This window comes from Pinus tabuliformis, chromosome 4_1 (genome assembly GCF_031772625.1).
Source record: "Pinus tabuliformis cultivar Carrire ecotype Pingquan chromosome 4_1, CPIR1, whole genome shotgun sequence".
NCBI lineage: Eukaryota > Viridiplantae > Streptophyta > Pinopsida > Pinales > Pinaceae > Pinus > Pinus tabuliformis.
In genome coordinates, this window is record NC_142303.1 from 92,483,320 (window position 1) to 92,499,922 (window position 16,603).

Here is a 16,603-nt window from a genome sequence, read left to right on the forward strand (position 1 = left end):
ATGAATCAGTCCCTATTTAAAATGGAAGAAAAAGTTGATATCAAGTCGTACCATGATGAAATCAATGCTATGAACCTAACCATTGGTTGCAGCACCTAGAAGTTTACTTTAGTGCCCATCGGACTGAGGAAGGACAACGAATCTCATTTGCATGGCTAAACTTGGAGGGTCATGCACTGACATGGTGGGAGAGCCACATAGAAACCCTGAGGTTAGAGGGCGAACCTCCAATGACTAAGTGCGAATATTTCAAAACCCTCATTAAGTCATAGTTTTATCCCATTGGGCACATGGAGAGCCAATGGATCTGGTGGAATTACTTCAGATAAAAGTCGAGCCAAAGCATGCAGGAGTACACCACGGAATTCAAGAAGATTGTTATAATGTTTGGTATCTCTCCAAATAACCCAAATGTACTCCTGAGGTATTTTGGGGATCTCCACCGCCATCTATGTGAGAAAGTGATGTTTTTTAAACCCAAATTGGTGGAAAAGGCTTGTGTACAGGCACAATACCTGTAGAAAATAGGCTTGAAGAGAGCACAGTCAAGTGGGTTAAAGAAAAAGGAGAAACATAACGCTTCTAAGGAGGGGAAGAAGAAGCAAAAATGGTGAAAGATAAGAAGACAACAACCACAACACACTAGTGCAAAGATCCTAGCAACCACTGCAACATCGACAACCATGCAAAGGAAAAATATTGGAAGTTACATTTAGGTCTAAACTTGAAGATCAAGAATAAATATAACAAGAATAAGAATATCATCGCCACTGATTTAAGAAACCAAGTTGAAATCATCCCTATACTACTAGTGTAACCACTTATTGTTATTAGTGCAACCCCCTTATTATATTGTTGTGCCCATGTAGTCCCCATATTGTTATTATTGTGCCCCATATAAGCCCACTATTGTTATTGTTGTGCCCTTACATTATTAGTGTTATGTCGACTCTAATTATATTATGACCCCTTAGACTCCTATATATAGAAAGGAGGTCTTGTCATTTGTATGATCCAAGAATTGTTCATTTGTGTAATCTAAAGGAGGTTGCCCCTCAAAGAGGCTAATTTATAAAGCGTTATCTTTCTTTTCTATCTTTTTGTGAGTTTTTTTCATAACATTTGGTATCAAAGCTTTGGATTCTAGGGTTTCGCTGCTCGAAATAGGTCATTGTGGCATTTTCACTATAAATTTTTTGCTACGAAGTTTTAGAAGCTAAAAAAAAAAATTGAGCCAAAATATTTCTGAACCTCAAGTCTGAATTTCAGATCATGTATCGCTATATTTTTGGAGATATGATCTGAGGAAGTTAGGGTTTTCGCAAGCTCCAGAATTCTATCGCAAACAGGTCATCATGGAATTTTCACTATAATTTTTTTCTACGAAGGTTCAAACACCGAAATTAAAACCCATTTGAGCTAAAATCTTGGTGAAGCTTGGGCTCGAATTTCAGATCTTGTTTCAATATATTTTCAGCGATAAGATCTTATATATTTAGGGTTTCTGTAGGCTCTTGAATTACATCGCAAACAGGTGACCTTGGGAAAATCGTCATAACTTTCTCTCTGAGAATAAGATTGAAATTTCGTAAGAAGTTATAGAAATAGGAAAGACTATAATTTTCTATATATTGTTTTCAGGTCTAAAGTTTGAAATAGTGAGATGTGGCACTTCGTACAAGTTTGCTCCACTGAAAAAGTATATAATCACGTCATCTTGGGAGATTGGACATACCTCTTTCTTGGAGAATCCAATTTTGATCAGACTAGTGGCATTGGAAAGAGGATGCAAAGGGCTATTGTTGCTCACAATTTAAAACCTTGGTGATCCTAAGTTTTAGAGATAGAACATATTCAAATAGATTTGCTAAAAGAAAAAAAAATAATGACTCGAATTAGGAAAATAGAAACACCTGCCAAGAAAAATTGGATGGATGATTTGAAGAATGCGACCGAAGCTAAGATAAATAGTTTTATATGTTCCATGGAAGCTAATATCGATGGTAGGGAAGCAAATTTGAAGAAAGGCATGGAAGATTTGAAGAAATACATGGAAGGTTTGAAGGAAGGTGGGACAAAGCTGCTACAAGAAAGGCCTTCTAATGATGAAAAGGTAGTAGAGGAAACTCAAGATGAGAAAAAAATAAATGTTAATCATGATTTCATAGAATCTAACATTGGATTGAAGACCCACAATATTCCAAAGTTCAATATGAGTAATTTTGATGGCAAGGATCCCATAACATGGATACTACAGATGGAGAAATATTTTGATCTACATGATGTGAAACTGTTACAAAAGGTACGTATTTCATATTTATATTTATAACCGAATCAATTTTTATGGTATAAAGGGCTTTGTTCTTGTAAACCACTTGTCACCTGGTCAATTTTCATGGAGGAAATGATAGCACATTATGAGGATACAAAGAGAGACACCTTCTTTAGCTAATTGATAAATCTCAAACAAAAGGGTTCAATGGAAGAGCACATTTAGGACTTCCAAAAATTGAATATAAGGTTAAATGATATTCTAGAGAAGTAGAGGATTGATGTGTTCATAGTGAATTTAAAGGATAACACTCAACATGAGGTTTGCCTTTGGGAACCTAATTCATTGGAGAAGGCATACAGGTTGGCAAGAAAAATTGAAAACAAAATTATGGAAACAAGGAAGCCTACCACTCATAACTATAAATATGGAAGTGTTGTTTCTCCTAGAATTTCACCACCTAAAAGTTTGAGACCAAAACAATTGGAAGAAAAAAGAGTAAAATGGCTTTGTTAAAATTGTGATAGAAAATACACTAAAGGTCATAAGTGTGCTGAGAAGAAATTAATTTACATAGATGGGGAAGAGGAGAAAGAAAAAGGAATAAGAAACATCAAAAGAAGAGGATATACACCAGGAACCAATCCCAGAGAAAGAAGAAATAAAGCTAACCATATCTTGTAATGCATTTACATGAATTACCACTCCTCAAACACTCAAGATAGAAGGGCATATCAAGAAGAAAAATTTAACAATGTTGATTGATTCGGGTAGTACCCATAATTTTATTCATTGTAACATAGCCAAGGAATTGAATTGCTTCTTATATCCAGCACCAGAGTGTCAAGTAATGGTTGCAAATGGAGGAACCATAAATTTCTCTGGAAAGTGCCATAATATCAAGCTATCCATGGGAGAATATGTCTTGAATAGTCCAATTCTTTCCATTCCAATGGGTGGTACAGATGTTGTACTAGGAGTTCAATGGCTACAATCTTTGGGTATGATAGCTTTTAATTTTCAAGAACTTTTCTTGAATTTTTTTTGGGAAGGAAAGGAGGTTGAATTAAGGGGTATCATAGGGAAACCAGGAAAGATAATCAACTCTAACAGCATGAAAAAGCTTCTAAAGAAATAACAACAGGGTGAAATTGCACAATTATGTTCACTAGAGGTACCCACATCGAAATCATTTATTTCTCTAGATCTCCAAAAACATTTGGACAATCATTCTAAGGTATTTGAGACTCCCAAAGGCCTCCCACCTATTCGTGATCATGATCATTCTATTCATTTGATTCTAGGAAGTGTTCCCCCAAACATCAAGCCTTACAGATATCCATATGCCCAAAAGAGTGAAATTGAACGTATGGTTGCAGAAATGCTAGAGGTTGGTATAATTCAACCTAGTCAAAGTTATTTCTCTGCTCCAGTGGTATTGGTACACAAGAAGGATGGATCATGGCACATGTGTCTGCATTATAGGGATCTCAACAAGATTACTATTAAAGATAAATTTCCCATTCCTGTCATTGATGAATTATTGGATCAATTACATGGAGAAATTTACTTCACCAAGTTGGATCTTCATTCAGGATATCATCAAATCAGAATGAAGATTGAAGAAATTCCAAAAACAACATTTAGAACTCATGAGGGTCATTATGAACTTTTGGTCATGCATTTTAGCCTTACCAATGCACCTTCTACATTTCAAGTTTTGATGAATTCCATTTTCAAATGCTTAGAAAACTGTTGTTAGTATTTTTTGATGATATGCTAATCTACATCAAGTCCTAGAAGGATCAAGTTCAACATGTTGACAGGGTGCTCAAACTATTGGAAGAGAAATAATTATATGCAAAAAGCTCCAATTGTTTCTTTGGAGTACAAGAGGTGGAATATTTGGGTACTCAGTTAGCTCATAGTTCATCTTATCATCCTGAATCTGATGGGAAAATTGTGATAGTGAACAAATGTTTGGAAGAATATCTTCATTTCTTTGTATATGATAAACAGACACAATGGGTCAAGTGGTTTCCTCTGGCTGAATGATGTTATAACACTTCCTTCCATACTACAGCGAACATGACCCCATTTATGGCACTTTATGGATATCATCCACCGCCCATCATATCATCTTTAAAAGAAAATTCTAAGGTTCAAGCAGTGGAAGATCACATTGAGCATCAACAACAAGTTCTCAAACTCTTAAAGGATAACCTCATTTTGGTGCAGGATAGAATGAGACAACAGGAAGATCAACATCGCAGCGAAAGAAGTTTTGATGTAGGTGACTGGGTGTTTCTACAATTACAACCATACAAATAAATGTCCCTCAAGTAAGCTAAGAAGGATAATAAATTATCACCAAAGTACTATGTTCCTTATAAAGTGTTGCAAAAGATTGGTACTGTGGCATACAAATTGGATCTTCCTGCATCTTCTCGAGTGGATTCAGTTTTCCACGTTTCATGCTTAAAGAAGGTTATAGGTGACAAGCTCCCAGTTCAAACAATATTGTCAAAACTTGACGAGGAAGGAAAAATCATATTGGAACCTGAAGTAGTCATGGAAACAAGAACCTAACAGCTACAAAATCGATCAATTTTAGAGTATCTCATCAAGTGGAAGAAATTACCCGCTGAAGATTCGACATGGGAGGATGAGAATTTTACACAGAAGCATCCAGAACTACTCAAGCATTGAGGACAACACTTTTTGAAGGAGAGGGGCATCTTAGGTCCCTATACTACAAGTGTAACCCCTTATTGTTATTAGTGCAACCCCCTTATTATATTTTTGTGCCCATGTAGTCCCCATATTGTTATTATTGTGCCCCATAGAAGCCCACTATTGTTATTGTTGTGCCCTTACATTATTATTGTTATGTTGGGCTATGATTATGTTATGACCCCTTAGACTCCTATATATAGGAAGGAGGTCTTGTCAATTGTATCATCCAAGAATTGTTCATTTGTGTAATGTAAAGTAGGTTGCCCCCTCAAAGAGGTTGATTTCTAAGGCATTGATCTTTCTTTTTTATCTTTTTGTGAGTTGGTTTCATTAAAAAACTAGGCAAGGTTTGTTTAGTGGTTAGTCATTCCATTGGCCTATGTAATGCACTAGCTATGTTTATGAGATTAAGGAATGATGTATTGTGCGCTTTTATAGATTCATTTATTATTTTCTATTTGGATGATATACTAATATATAGGGCTACTTGGGAGGAGCATATTTCATATTTTATGTGGGTGCTGGAAACATTGAAGAAGCACCAATTGCTATAAAATCTCAAGAGGTGCATGTTTGCGTAGTAGTATTTGGTGTATCTAGGGTATGTGATTGGTGGAGGAGGTATGGAGATAGATCCTTCGAAGATGGAGGTCATCATTCACAACCTCATTTTTAGTGGTAGAAACACCGCTCCATGCCATAATAGCAAGTGGAAATAGTTTCTAGTTGGGAAAAGGTCAACAAAGGGATTTCAAGGAGCTAAAGAAGAAGATCAGTCAAGCACCAGCTATGGCATTACTAGACTTGCAGTGACCATTCAAAGTGGAGACAAATGCAAGTGGGTATGATATGGGAGTTGCCTTTATGCATGGAGGAAGGCCTATATTCTACCATTCTCAAGTATTTCATGGGGAATTTCTTAACCACCCTACCTAAGACAAGGAGATTTATGCCACGGTGTAAGCTATGAATAAGTGGAACCACTATTTGATGGGAAAGGAGACTATAATCCACACAAGTCACTAGTCGTTAAAATACATGTAGGCCCAGAGTAAACTACAATAGACCAAGCATTACAAGTGGATGGGGTTTTTACAATAGTTTCATTTGTGATCAAGTATAAGAAGGGAAACACAAACAATTTGGCCAACATGATTTTAAGGACACCCACATCAAATATTACAACTTTGGGGACTCTTATGCACATGGAGCCATTCACCCATGATGCATACAAAGAGGAATATTCATAGGATGAGGACTTCAAGGAGGTGTATCAGTAGTTTCAGAGTCAGAGTCATGTGCATGATGGTGATAACACCATTGACTACCATCTCCAGGATAGGTTACTCCACATGTTGGATAAGATATGTGTTCCTAAAGGTGAGAAATTGGAGCTGACTAGAGAGGTTTATGCCTCCAAGGTTGTAGGAATTTTGGTGTAGGGAAGATCATGGCTAACTTGCATAGCTATGTTTATTGGCCCAAGATGTAAGAGGAAGTAGCTAGGTTCATAAGAGGATCCATGTTTTGTTGTACCAGAAAGCATAGAAATAGGAAATGGGGTCTATATCATCCCTTACCTATACCTACTCATCCTTGGGAAAGCATTTCCATGGACCTTATGGGAGGTTTACCGATAACCAGGAAGGGACATAACTACCTGTTCATGGTAATTGACAGGTTCAACAAGATGTGTGTTATGAATCCCTGTAAAAAGACCATAATCAAAAAAGAAGTGAAAAACTTGTTCTTTGGACAGGTGAGGGTGCACTTTGGGATACCAAGGAGCATCATTTCAGAGAGGGATACAATATTTCTCAATGCATTCTGGACTAGATTCTATGAGAAGATGGACACAAATTTGAAGTGGCCTACAACATTCCATCCATAGAAATATGGGCAGACAGAAGTAGTCAACATGACTTTGGTGCAACTTCTGAGGGGTTACAACCAAAATCATCTGAAGACTTGGGATGAAAATCTGGTATATATACAACATTCTTGCAATAGAGAAATGCACACTTCTATAGGAAAGTCCCCATTTGAAACTTGTTTTGGATATTTGTCACCTGCACCTTTGTATATTGCATATGGGCAACAAGGAGGAGTGAGGGAATATCTTATAAGACATGCTTTAAGCGCTGAAAATTTTATAGATAAGATCAAGCAAATCCATCTACAAGTACAAGAAACACTACACAAGTCATAGGAGAAATATAAGGCTAGGAATGATCAACACATAATAGAGAAATCATTCAAGGTGGGCAACAAAGTATGGCTATAGTTGAACAAGGAGACGGTGCAGGGGCCTGGTAAGAAAATCAAGGCTCTGAGGTATGGTCCCTTTGAGATACTAGAAAAGGCAGGGAACAATGCCTATTGACTTAGTCTACCACCATATATGTGCATTTACTCAGTTGTGAATGTAGAGAATTTGAAACTCTATGAGCCTTCCATGCTAGATCAGGAAGAGGAACTACTTCTATGGAATATTTGGCACCAGATGCTCAGGAAGAGTTGACAGAAGATACAGTTTTACAGAAGAGGTCTAGAACTATAAGAAATGGGAAACATGAACTTTGAAAGATTGGGTTTAAGGGACAACTTCCAGGAAAAGATAAATGGTACACCAAAGAGAAGGTGGAGGAAAAATTTCCTCACCTCATTTAGTAAAATATTTTTGGGACCAAAATCCTCCCAAAATGGGATCATTTTTACCGATGGGACCTAGTTTGTTGGAAAGGGTCCAAAACATTTCAAGAATGTTTTGAGGCATCAAACGAAATACTTTTGCAGTAAAAATTTTCTGCTTAAATACAACACCTTTTCATGTTTTTTACGCAGAGATATCTTTCCAACGATGCAAGAAGCACATCAATCAGAGTATGAATGCAAAAGTTATGCCATTCAGAAGTTGACCTTCCCATTTTCACACCTATAATTTGGTAGGATGCTACGTCAACCACCATTATTCATGGAAAAGGGTCTAGCCATGTGATTATGATGTAAAATAATCTAGAAGAGTCTATATTATAACTCTATTTAAGAGTGTTGCGACGGGGTCCCCTAGGTCCAATTTTGCCTAAGTTTTGTAAAAGCCTCGGCATTTTAAGGAGTGGAGCTTGCACCACGTAGGTCACTAGGAGTTAAGGGCTTTTAGGAAGATCAAAGCCCCTTAGTTTTTGTATTGTTTTGAGCTCTGCCCATAGGTTGCGGACCATGGTATTATAATAGGGAAAAGTATATAAAGGGGCATCTTCGCTTGTCTAAGAAAACATAATATGCGATGTTATCAATGATACTTGTCTTTAGAGTCTTTAATATTCTATATTTTAGCAAAGGGGAAAGCTCTGGCTACTGTGTGCACGAAGACCTTGGTAAGTCCACAGTTGAGTGCGCGGGCCCCTGCAACTATGTGTGGAGGATCTAAAAAGTATATGTATTGAAGCTCTGGAATAATAAAGAGTATTTGAAGCAATTCTGAGTCTGAACTATATACTTATGTGATTTTTGTATTTATGTTCAGTTGAATGCCATTTATTTGTATTATTGTCTTAATTTCACTATGAAGATCTAGATCTATTGTTATATGTTATTTTATGCATGATTAGACCCTTAGGCAAAGCTCATAACTCTGTTTAATTGGAAATTGCTTTAATTTTGTGGATTTTGAGTATAAGGGTTCGTAAAGGTCATATCAAGATTTAAAATAAAGAAACGCCTTACCTCCACATCACATAGCCTTATGGATGTAGAAACCTAGTTCTAGCATCCCCCAATACTAGCTCGGATGAGACTGCAGCTTGTGTTAAGTGGTTTGTTTCCGAAAGGGCCAGTAGTGTAGGGTTTTGTTGGTTAGCACAACTAACTCTAAACATGGGTCCAAGCACCCTCAAGCCAACAAAGATTTGATGTAGTCAAACTTAGCCACTAGTAGACTATTGGGTTGTGTTATAAATGGGCCACTAGGAGGAAGAGGCATTCCATTCTTTTGAAAGAATTTTGTTCCATAATTGAGCAAAGATATCCATGAGAGATAGGAGGTAGAGCACACTAAGAGGATCTATGCACTATAGCAGCCCATAGGCCACATCCATCACTTCTTTGTACCTACAACCATATTTCTAGAAAGAGAAAGAGAACGAAGCAACCTGACCTTCCAGTTGAATTTTCTCTAGAAAGGGTTTCCCAGAGATCATATCTTATGTTTATGTGTGTGTGTGTGTGAGCTTATTTGTCATTCTCTTCTTTTCTGCATAATTTCCATTCACATGCATGCACAAATTACGGTTAAATCTACAGATATAGAATTTTATTAAAATTATAATAGTGTAAAAATTCATAATTTTAATATATTATTATCATATATGTTGTGATGAACTGTCCAGTGGAATATCCACGGTAGTTTACGGATTAAAAAAACATAAAAAAATCTATGACCCTCCCTTGTGATATTTAAATCTCATAACACTTAATTTCAAACCCATATACAAGATCTGAAGCTCTGATTAATTTCATATTACACATAAAATTAGATCTCTTCATTCACACATACACACAGAGAAAGTTTGTGAACATAAATAAAATTCCTTTCATTAATAAAATTGTATCTATAGAATTACATAACAATTACAAAAGGATTCATTCCTCTCTTGGTCTGATCTCACATTTAGTTTGCTGATTAGTTCTCATTTCCCGTAGGCTTGCAATAAATAAAATTAAGAAATGCAATGCCTTTTATAGATCCTAAAATAACTCTATAAATCACTCCATAAATTATATTTTCCTAAATCCTCAAATCACACCATAAATCATCCATAAATCACTTCATAAATCATATTTTTCTAAATTCTAAAATCCCTCAATCGATCCGTAGAATATCTCACAATTTTCAAGGTAGACTTGTTTTTTTCCTTATGGACAAAATCTTACCTATCCATAACTTATCTAAAACTATGACTTATTAATCCTAAAACTCACAAAATATACCAACATGGAAAATACAATTTATTTACATAGAAGAATATAAATTCTTCTAAAAAAATCAAGACCCCATTTTAAAGCCTTTTCACATCAAATATTTAAATGCTAGGAAGATCTAATGCTCCTGCATCACCTGTATAGGGTGCACTTGCAAAAGAACCCTAGGTATGAGCATCCACCCATGATTCTTGAGAGGTAATGCAAGGCCCTCATTGAGGACACAAAGCAGAAGACAATGAGAAAAGAAGGGAAAACATGACTTGCTACAACAAGGTAAATTAAATTTTGAATTCAATACTTTTAATTTTCTTTAGTTTTAAATAAAATTGTGGCATGTGGCATATAACATACTTGAAACTTTTCATAGGCTCCTCAACATATCAAAATCCACCAAGGCAAGGCTTGAAAAAAATGGGAACATAAACTAGGCTAGAGCGGCTATTCGAAGTTACAGGCACATGTTTTAAGTACTCAAACATCTTAACAATATTATTTGTTATATTGCCTTCCAACTTTCTAGTAATTGCGCTAGCCAATCAAAAAAAATAAAATAAAAAAAATCTTAGGTAATGCAAGGGTATGATTTCAGAATCAAAGCCACAGAGGAAGACCTCTAACTTGGTTTCAATTTTGGATTTCAATTTGTTGTTGATCATAGAATAAGCATGGGATAAACACAAATATCTAGTTCGAGGGACATGGTAAATAAAAATAAATCCACATTAGCCTCACATTTCTTATAATATGAAATCATGTTTAATATCATACCTAAATTTAATATTTTTCTTTGTTTTAAGTAGGGGAGCAGCAATATCAATGAGACCAAGAGTATTGAACCATAGTCCATTAATAGTGGAGTGCAGCCACAACCTGGGGCTCCCATGTAGCCCCATGACAGTATTGGGAAACCCCATGATATTGCTATAAATGATGCTGATGATGGTAATATGGTTGTATATTAATCGTATACTTAATAATTTCGCACTTATAAATTTTGTACGAGCCTATTTTTTTACTCATTCATTTACGATTGTGTACTTATAATATTGTGGTTTTAATGGAAAATCATGTCGTACATGAGGATCCTCTACCAGAAGATGAGCACAAGGAAACCATCCCAATGGTTTCGACTAGTGCACAAGGTAAATAATTACATTGCAAATGTGTTTTTTTATTATTAATGAACTACTTCAATAATATTCAATAACTAGTTGTATAAATTTAATATTTTTCGTTATTGTAGGTGATACGCCACCCCCCCACCCCCCCCCCCCCCCCTCCCTCTTCAACATCCTCCACACCATGAGTACCTAACTAGGTGTTCAATGTGTGAGAGGGCGCAACCAGAATCAACAATAGAAGAGGGCCCAATAGATCAAAATGAGAATATTGATGAAGCACTTAAGAATTTTTTAGCAGATTGTAAGAAGAGATAAAAAACAATTGATGATGTACCATATTATAATAAGACAGGTTGATATATTAGTTTATTTGAATGATTTACTTGCATATCAAATCTTAAATTCTGCCAATAATACTATAAAGTTGATCACTACCATATCCATGTTTTGTATATGCTAGAAGCTAAATGGATTGCAATTCTAAACTTGTTTTTCTTTTGCATAGTTAACTTAGAAAGGGTTGTGAAATCAGTTGTATTGTTAAAAATGAAAAGGTATGTGCCAATATTTATACATGTATGTGTTTTCAAATTTATTTGGATGAAGTATCTTGTGTCTATGATTAATGAATGAATATTATATGATAATGAATGATTTCTATATGTTTCTTTATCATTTTCTTGTTTTGTTGGTGTCTATGCATGAATCTCAATATGTTGCTTTGAGCTATTTTCTAGTAGATAGATTGGGTACTAGGGAATTGAGAGTGATGGGAGGGGGTGCGGGGGGGGGGGGGGGGGGGGGGACAGGGGGCATGTTAGGTCCCTATAATACTAGTGATTACCCCATTACCATTGTAGTTGTATCCCCTATTAATATTGTTGTGCCCCTATTTTCCCCATATTTTTATTACTGTGCCCCATATAATCCCTCTATTGTTATTTTTGTGGCTTTATATCATTATTGTTAGGTCGGCTGGGTTATATTGTGACTCCTTAGACTCCTATATATAGAAAGGAGGTTTTGTCATTTGAATCATCCAAGAATTGTTCATTTGTGTAATGTAAAGGAGGATGCCCCCTTGAAGAGGCTGAGTTCTAAGGTGTTGATCTCTCTTTTCTATCTTTTGTGAACTAGTTTCATAACATTTGGTATCAGAGCTTTGGATTCTAGGGTTTCACTGCTCCAAATATGTCATCATGGCCTTTTCGCTATAACGTTTTTTCTGCAACGTTTCAGAAGAGAAAAAAAAACCCATTTGAGACGAAATTATACTGAACCTCGGGTACGAATTTCAGAGCTTTTTGTGTTATATTTTCAGAGATATGATCTGAGGAAGTTGTTCTTTTTTAAAACTCCTGAATTACATTCCAAATAGGCGACCTGGGGAAAATTGTCATAATTTTCTCTCTGTGCATTGGATTGAAATTTTGTAAGAAGGTACAAAAAGAGGATGGACTGTAGTTTCTTGTATATATTTTTCAGTGTCAAAGGTTGAAACAGTGACACTTGGCACTTCATACAAGTTCACTCTTCTAGAAAGGTCTATAATTAGGTCATCTTGGGAGATTGTGCATAGCTCTTTCTTGGAGAATCCAATTTGGATCAAACTGGTGGCATTGGAAAGAGGATTGAGAGCTACTACAAGTTGCAATTTTAGAACTGGATGATTTGAAATTACAGAGATACATCAGATTCAATATCAAGCTCCTACAAAGTGAAAAAAGGTGTGTAGTTTTTTTAAAATTTTTGCATAAGCTTGGTTTGAAAAACCAGTTTGAAGGAATTCAAAGGGCATAGTAAAGCATTCTTATCAGTAATTGATGCCCCGAGGAAAGAAAATGCAAACACCTAGTAAGTAACCTGAAAAATCTAGCATGACTCATGAAGAAGAGGAAGAAATGCAATATGATATATCAAGATTATGAGACCAAGTGCAACAAGTGTCACTTGCACAAAAAGTGACAGAATCTAAGATGGATGGTTTAAAGAAAGATGTAGAAGCTAAGATGGATGGTTTAAAGAAAGGTGTAGAAGCTAAGATAGATTGTTTAAAGAAAGGCGTAGAAGCTAAGATGGATGGCATGGAAGCTAAGATGAATGGCGTGGATGCTAAAATGGATGGCATGGATGATAAGATGAAAGAATTGAAGATAAATATGAATAAGTTGCTACAAGAAATGGTCACTAATGGTGAAAGGGTAGTAAAGGAAACTCATGATGAGAACAAAAGAAATGTTAATCATGATTCCATAGACTCTAATGTCGGATCGAAGACCCACCATATTCCAAAAATCGATATGACGAAGTTTGATGGCAAGGATCCTGCAACATGGATATTAGAGATGGAGCAATTTTTCGATCTCAATAATGTGCAAAACACACAAAAGGTATGTATTGCAACTTTATATTTGGAACCAAATCGGTTTGTATGGTATCAATGGCTTTGCTCTCGTAAACAAATTATCACTTGGGCAATTTTACAGAAGAATTGATAGCACATTATGAGGATAGCAACATTTTTTTAGCCAATTGATAAGTATCAAACAAAAGGGTTCAATAATGGAGAACATTGAGGAGTTCCAAAAATTGAACATAAGGGTAAAAAATATTCCAGAGGAGCATAGGATTGATGTGTTCATAGGGACTTTAAAGGATAATATCCAACATGATTTTTTCCTTTCGGAACCTGATTCATTAGAGAAGGCATTCAGGTTAGCAAGAAAAATGGAAAGGAAAATTATGGCAACCAGGAAGCATACCAGTTACAACTATAAAGATGGAAGTGTTGTTACCCCTAGCCTTCCGCAACCTATAAGGTTGACACCACAACAATTGGAAGAAAAAAGAGCAAAAGGGCTTTGTTACAGTTGTGATAGCAAATACACTAAAGGTCATAAGTGTGCTGAGAAGAAATTATTCTACATAGATTGTGAAGAGGAAGACGAAAAGGAGCAAGAAAGGTCAAAGGAAGAGGATATACTCCAAGAAAAAAGCCTAGATAAAGAAGAAATGAATCTGACCATATCTTGTAATGCATTGGCTGGAATTACCACTCCTCAAACCATCAAGATAGAAGGACAAATCAAGAAGAAAAAGGTAATAGTGTTGATTGATTCAAGAAGTACCCACAATTTTATTCATTGTAAGGTAGCAAAATAATTGAATTTTTTTCTATATCCAGCACCAGAGTGTCAAGTGATGGCTGCAAATGGAGGAACGATAAATTGCTCTAGAAAGTGCCATAATATCAAGCTATCCATGGGAGAATATGTATTGACTAGCCCAATGCTTTCCATTCCAATGGGAGGTGTTGATGTTGTAATAGGAGTCCAATGGTTACAATCCTTGGGTACAATAGCTTTTAATGTTCAAGAACTTTTCATGAAATTTTCTGCGGAAGGAAAGGAAGTTGAATTAAGGGGTATTGTAGGGAAACCGAGAAAGATAATCAGCTCTAACGGTATGACAAAGCTTCTAAAAAAGGAACAAAGAGGTGTAATTGCACAATTATGTTCGCTAGATGTTTCCATACGGAATCATCTATTTCTCCAGATCTCCAAAAAGTCTTGGACAATCATTCCAAGGTATTTGAGACTCCCAAAGGTCTCCCACCTATTCGTGATCATGATCATGCTATTCATCTAATTCCAGGAAGTGTTCCTCCAAACATCAGGCCGTACAGATATCTCTATGCCCAAAAGAGTGAAATTGAACGTATGGTTGCAGAAATGCTAGAGGCTGGTATAATTCAACCTAGTCAAAGTTCTTTCTCTACTCCAATAGTATTGATGCACAAGAAGGATGGATCATGGTGCATGTGTCCAGATTATAGGGAGTTCAACAAGCTCACTATTAAAGATAAGATTCCCATTCCTATCATTGATGAATTACTGGATGAATTGCATGGATTAATTTACTTCACCAAGTTGGATCTTTGTTCAGGATATCATCAAATCAGAATGAAGACTGAAGACATTTCGAAAACAGCATTTAGAACTCATAAGGGTCATTATTAATTTTTGGTCATGCCTTTTGGCCTTACCAATGCACCTTCTACATTTCAAGGTTTGATGAATTCCATTTTCAAACTCTTCCTTAGTGTTGTTGGGAAAAGTATCCAATACGGAATGACCCTATCCCACTCTAAGGGTGATAGTACCTCAGCAAAAATCAAAGCAAAGCTATTCGAGATTACTTCTTTATGAGATGTAAGAGAGGGGAGAAAGAGATCCACTAACCGTTGTCTTCTGCTAATGATTGATCCAATCTTCTCTCCTTGCTGCTTGCTCCAAGCTCCTTGCTCTTTCACTGGCCTAGCTACACCAAGATCCTGCAAAATGGCAAGAGAGGGAAACTACAAGAAGCATACATTCATAATTGATTCAAGGATTAGAATAAATCAAATACACAAGTATAGCAATACACCATTGAGACACATGCATATAGAAGAACCTCAAATGCTTTATTAATGGAAGAAGTAAAGTTCAGGAAGTAATACAACCATAAAAGACCCAATCCAGCATCACCTCCCAGCAGAAAGAAATCTCCTCTTCACCTCCTTCAAGCAAATCACCCAATAGTTCTATACTCAAACCAACAGCACTTCCTTACATTCACAAGATTCCAGCCTCCCTAGACCTCATGAGAGAGCTCTATATATAGGAGTTTTGGAGAAAGGATGAGTTAGCTTGAGAGCTGACTAGTGTCCTCTCCCACTTCAGTTATTCTTCAGTTCTTGAGTCCACTTGGAGGTTCTTGCTTCCACTTGGAGATCTAGACCCTCTTACTCATCACTAGGCGAATTCCTTGATCCAAGTGTCATTTTGGAAGCTTCCTGGGCGCTGACACCTTGAGGAATGACTGTGCCACTTGTCCAAGTACGCTCAGCGCAGGTAGCCTTCTTTACAGTTGACATTCAGCGCAGGTACAGAGTGGAGCACTTGACATTCAGCGCAGATGCTCAGTGGAGCAGTTGACATGATCCAGAATTAGCTTGTTTTTGAGTGTTTTCAGGTGGAGAACTGATATTTAGTGCTGTGGTTTGCTGACCTTGTTCCTCTAGGGGCAGGAACAACATGTTTAGGGACTTTGGATCCCTTAGATTATTGACATTTCATGCTTCATGCTGTAAGGCACAAAAATGTCTATAACACTTAGGCAATTTGTGTTAGTATTTTTTGATGATATACTAATCTACAGCAAGTCTTGGAAGGATCATGATGAACATGTTGACAGGGTGCTACAACTAATGGAGGAGAAACAATTATATGCAAAAAGATCCAAATGTTTCTTTGGAGTACAAGATGTGGAATATATGGGTCATATTGTATCTCATGAAGGAGTTAAGGTAGACCCTAGCAAAATTAAAGCCACCAAGGAATGGAAAATCCCCACATCCACAAAGCATCTGCAAGGATTTCTCGGGTTGACAAGGTATTAACGCAAGTTTGTTAAGAATTATGGGAGAATAGCAGCACCTCTAACAACA